The sequence below is a fragment of the Ambystoma mexicanum genome, chromosome 12, assembly GCF_040938575.1.
Source record: "Ambystoma mexicanum isolate Mex_15411 chromosome 12, UKY_AmexF1_1, whole genome shotgun sequence".
Classification (NCBI taxonomy): domain Eukaryota; kingdom Metazoa; phylum Chordata; class Amphibia; order Caudata; family Ambystomatidae; genus Ambystoma; species Ambystoma mexicanum.
In genome coordinates, this window is record NC_090936.1 from 604,791,097 (window position 1) to 604,797,096 (window position 6,000).

A 6,000-nucleotide genomic window follows, 5' to 3' on the forward strand; every position below is an offset into this window, starting at 1 on the left:
GCAAACAAACAACACATTTCCTTCACTGTACTACTGAAATGTCAGACTTGGTTTTTGAAAGTTGATGCTTTTTTCCTCACCGCAAGGAGTGTTGACCTGTGCTCTTCCACCCATGCCCTTCCCCGACCCCTGTGCATACCTCTAATACTACTTGATAGAGCACTATGAAACGAGAGGGTTTGTAGCAGTAAACACTTACTGGGATATTTGCAGATACACAATACTTTGCAAGCAAGGCATATTTAATGACTCACTATGATATTATGTTCGTTTTAGGAATATCCTGGCTGCATGTATACAATTATTTTGCATTGCATACAAAATGTTTGCAACATACCCCACCCATATTTCATTGTGTAGAATTACACAAGTGCTCAGTGAAACCATTTTTATATGGCAGCAAGTTATAATATAATGTGTGCAGGTCTATGCTCAATGGAACTCTGAACACTTGGAAAGGATGCAGATTGTGTGAAAAGCATTCTACTGTCTGAATATCCAGTGCCCTGATACTATAGACAAGTAATGCCAGTCATAGTCCCTACCCATTATGCCTTGTAGGCCAAGTAAAATGATATTGAAAGGGTAACGTTAGTAATGCTAAAGTAGGAGACACTGAGCATCACATTTGTCTTCTCAGAATCCTTAGAGAACAAATCCATATTTGAGTTTTATAATGTGCTAACTTGCAAGGGGACCGCTTCAAAGCACTTGCATGACATATACACAAAGAAGAGGAAGTGTTGGATGAGGTAACACATCCAAGTAGTTTGCTTACTTACAGTTAGTATCTAATATTTGAGCTGGTATTTCCATTACAGAGTGTGGGTGACACTGAAAGGGGCCACTAGGGGACCCTGACGTCTATGGAAACAAGGCGAGTCACCACACACGATAGATACGCCAGACACGAGGTTGTATTCCCAAAGCTAGGGTTTATTGCAAAGCAAAAAGTCTCCGTTGGCCAACTCGGTCTCACGCCCCGCGACGTGTATCTCTAGACCTCGAGGGACGCAAAAGAGCGAATTACGTACATAATTTACATATATACAAAATGCATATCAAACAATCAGCTATGACATGTTTAACACCCCCCTTTATTGGGTTTCTTTGAACTTGGTGTGATGATGGACATCTCCGACTACTATGACACCTTCAAACATCTATTCTAGTAACAATTTGCAATTTGTGAGTGCGAAGGCATCTTTCAGTTGTTGAATAGAACACAGCGCTTCTGTTCTTGGAAGCGAGCTACATACGGGGGGGGGAAGAGTTGCATTCCGGACCTTGCTATCTATTAGGTGCTATTTGCGTCCTGGGAGCAGACACGCTCTAGCGGGCTCAGCAAAGGGGGGCCGTAAGAAAAGCATAATTCAAGCCTTTAGCTGTATTATTCTAACATATTCTACCATATAACGAGACTGGCTGGCAGCTGCAAAATGATTAAATGCCCTGCAGCTCTGCTTCACGGCTACATTCGGGAGGGAGCCGGGCATTCTTCCTGGCGCTGCCTACGTTTGTGTTTCAATTAACTCTTGTTATCCTCTCGGCCCTGCGGCCTTGTCCTTTTCACATACAGACAACAATGTTTTACAGTCGAGCAGTGTAAGCGGAAAATATACTGCGAAGCAATAGGAACAGAAAGCAATGAGCAATGGTTAGAAAACAAAATGGCGATTCTTGTTACATCAAAAATGGCCGTTCATTGGCAAACTCGAAAACCTATATTCTGTCATATCGTGCATGAGACGGTTGGCCCACTGCCACCAAAATGCGTTTGCGGTCACAAAGTAGAGGTATCAATTTTTCTAGACTGACAAACCCTCCTTTGGCCGTATGCCAAACGTCTCATCTATTTATTGTAGCCTCCTCTAGTGATGATGAATCGGAAGTACTTATGTCTGAATTGTGCATGCTATCGTAGACATTATCGTCTTCATCAATATCTATTGCCATTAACTCTTTTACTGCTCTCATCTCATTTGGGTCTGGGCCAGTTTGATCATGAGATTGTTTTTTCTTTGTCATCATATGCATACATCCTTCCGTACATCCCTCAGTTACCTCAGCGCAAACTATGGGTAAACAATGTATACAACAACAGCACGTTAGGAATATTCCAAACACCACTACTAATATTGAGATCAACTTCCATCCCCAAGAACGTAGTATTCCCCAAAACCAAGATCCTATTCCCCAGCTCCCTTCTCCAGTAGGGAGTTCAGAGCTTAGGACGTGCATTTTCTTTATTGCTTCAAAGATCGTGGGGGAATAGTCATCGACATAAACGCAACATGCTGATCCCACTATTTTGCAAATTCCCCCACGATCAACCAGGATCACATCGAGAGTCATTCTATTTTGCAGCGTCATTAACCTGATTCCTCTTTCTTCCAACGTCATGTTAAATAGTATATCTGTTGTGTTTATTGTATTTTTTTAGGATTCTGAACAGTTGCCTTATATTATAGGAGTTCACTATCTGCCCTAAGAATGGAATGAATGATTTTGCTACATCAGTTGCTATTAAAACACCCTTGTCAGTCCTTTTGACTCTAGTTCTGGATATTCTGGCCATGGCTGCTGTTTCTAAGAGGAATACTCCTGGGAACAGTAGCCCTAGGTAACATGTACCTCCCTAGTTTCTGGGCAACCAAGGATATGCTTTCTCTCCACATATAAAATAAACTGGATCACCTACATATACTGGTTCTATTTCCCATTTTAATACCACTGTATCCATGCAACCAGTAAATGTTCCGACTGAAAAAGAGCCTTTCTTTTTTAGACAAAAAGGGACAGTTCTTGGGCTATAATTCACTGTGTAAGATGGGGGAATTGCATCTTTATCCCCTTCTGTTCTTACACGAAACGTCATTACAGATGTTTTTTTCTGGTGGGGACAATCTATCTCGTCTATTTTGTCATGTTATCTTTCGTGTACTTTTCCTCGTGGGCTCTGGGGCTATTACTTGTGCTTTATGGAAAATGGAACAACCAACAGGCTTCATTATTATCTCCTCAAACTCATTCATGTTGGTTCTGTCTAATTGACCCGTATTACTCTCATTCCATTTCCCACAGAACATTGCACCTAAAGATGCACTACATGCAGAACTTAATGGTAGTGGCTGCACATACCACCCTATTCCTTTCCCAGCATGCTGTGGGAAATGGTCACATACCCAGCAATTTGTTTTCTTCAGAATTGCATGTGTCATGTTCATGATCAATAGAAAAGTGTTATTTCCAAAACCTTCCCTGGGTCTTTCTTCCATTGGGGGCAGGGTCTAAGTGATCACCTGAACCGGGCTTTCAGTAGTGGATATATTAATTATTGGTAAAAACATTTCTAATGGGTGTATTGTTTCCACCCACCATAATATTAGGGCTGTTGATATTGGTGCTGCCACGCTCATAAAGCACATTATTATTGTCAGTACCAGCATACAATTTGTTTGACCATGCGTTTTTCTTAAGCTTACAGTCTTTATAATTGATTCATTTTCAGCGGTGGTGGTGCAGGACGAGGCTGGAACCGGTCCCGGCATGTTTCTCGTCGTCCTTCTTCTTTCTTATCACCGTTAGTTGTGGATATCTCTCTTCGTCTCGCTTGCTCTGATGTTAATAGGTTCAATGGAATTGTCACAGTTCAGTTCTGCCTGTCCTTTTTAGCCTGGATTCGATTATTCGTTTTTAGGCGAGATCACTTGTCCTTTCTTATACTGCTCAGAGGACCTTTGATCAGTTATCTTATCGCCTTAGTATCATGTGCGCCCAGCTTGTCCGCTCTGGTTCAGGACCCATGTACTGGTTATCAGTTATCTCACTTGCCATAGTACCATGTGCGCCCAGCTTGTCCGTTCTGGTTCAGGACACATGTACTTTTTATGATCGCACCGAGGAGCCTCGAGTCTTGAAACGTCCGACTTGCACAATTCTCACGCTTCTCTCCTCTACACCTCTGGTTCCTTCTCCGTCCATGAGCTGAACCATAGGTTGACATAAACACCAAAAAGAATTGCGGATCACTTTGTCTTCCGAGGCCGCAAGTTGTATCGCCTTGCTCCTGGTATCGTATGATCCGTGAACAGTGCCGGTGCACTTCCAGACTCAGGCTCAAAGTCAGCCTGTGGTGCTACTGCAGGTGCTGGTGTGCGCCGCGCCAATGATGCATATCCGTTTTTTGGCATGCTGGCAAGTGCTGGTGGGCGCCAAAGGGGTACATGATTTGTTTCTGCTGGTATTTGCAAGGCAGATTTTGCGTCGGCCAGCAGTGATGTCAATTCTGCTGGGCAACGTTGGGGCACTCTTTGCCCTTCCCCCTCTTTGGCAATCGCCTCAGGCTTTGTTTTGAGTTTCACTTCTCGTTTTGGCAGATTAGGTGGCTGCTTACTGGCAACAGTTTCTTTCGTTTCCGGGACCGCTGTCTCTTCCGGTCATCAGTGTCAGGCAAGTCTTTCAGTGCAGTTGGAATCTTCTTGGCATGGGTGGCATGGATCCATGACTTCCTTCCATCCACCCGTATTGCCATCTGCGTCGCCAAGAGTACTTGATAGGGCCCGCGCCACCTGGGTGCTAATGATGACTTTCTTTCAAAATTCTTTAGCAGCACCCAGTCTCCTGGCTCCAGCGCGTGCCCCGGACCGGTGTATCTCACTGGTAATGCCTCCTGCACCTGCTGATGAATCAAACGCAATTTCTGCATTAAAAGGCCACAATAAGTACTAAGCACAGGATGTTCTATCTCACTAAGTCGTTTTGGCTGAGGTGCGCACCAAACATTTGCCGGCCTCCCCATCACGATCTCGTACGGGGAGAGCCCAGTTTTAGCCTGTACAGACGTACGCATGCATATTAGTGCTATTGGTAATGCATCCACCCAACTCAACTTGCTTCCCGCACAAATCTTGCTAATCTTTGATTTAAGAATCCTGTTGTGCCTCTCCACAAGACCGGCAGAACTCGGATGCCTTGAACTATGGAATCTCTTATCAATCTGAAGACCAGCACATATCTGTAATACCACTGCACCCACAAAATGTGGTCCATTATCAGACCATAGGACACGGGGCAAGCCAAATCTGGAAAAGTACTCCTTCAACATTACTTTTGCCGTGCTCATTGCTGTGCAGTCCTTCAAGGGATATGCCTCCACCCACATACTGAATGCACAGATCACCACCAAGACGTATTTTAAGTTTTGGTACCTCTCCATTTCTATGAAATCAAAATGAATCACCTCAAATGGCATAGAGGGCTGTCCAAAACTGCCTGTTGGAGTCACTGTTCCCTTCCCCACATTGTGTTGCAAACACGTGATACAGTTCTGCACCAACCTCTCTGCATTCTTTTTTATGTTTACATTCTGCCAAACTGTAGAAAGGTGCTGTATTATTTTCTTCGCACAGATGTGCATAGGGCTGTGGGCCATTGTGACCATTGCAGTCACGTACGAATTTGGCAACATCCAGTTTCTAGTTCCCTTGTCCACCCAACAACCCTCCAGATCCAACTCAGCAGATCCCTGTTGCCACCCCTGTATTTCATCGGCCGTAGCTTCGGCCTGCATTTCTTTGACAGTGGCAACTCCATTTTCTATCATATAGGGTACTTCCTCAGTCTGAACCGTCATCATTTCGGTATTCAAATCAGTGGCAGTTTGTTTCGCAATTCTGTCTGCAAACGCGTTTCCCTCTCCTACTTTGCATGTTACTTTTTTATGTGCGTCGCATTTCACTATTGCTAGGCGCTTTGGAAACGTGAGTGCAGACAGCAATCGTACAATCAAAGGGCCATGTTGAATTCTGGCACCATGTGATGTCAAAAACCCTCTCTCAGCCCAGAGTCGACCAAAGTTATGAACCATTCCAAAAGCATACTGACTATCAGTATATATATTCACATTCAAATTTTCAGAAATCTCGCAGGCTCTAGTTAATGCTATTATTTCTGCGGCTTGTGCTGAATTATAGGGAATTCTTTTGCTTTCTACAACGC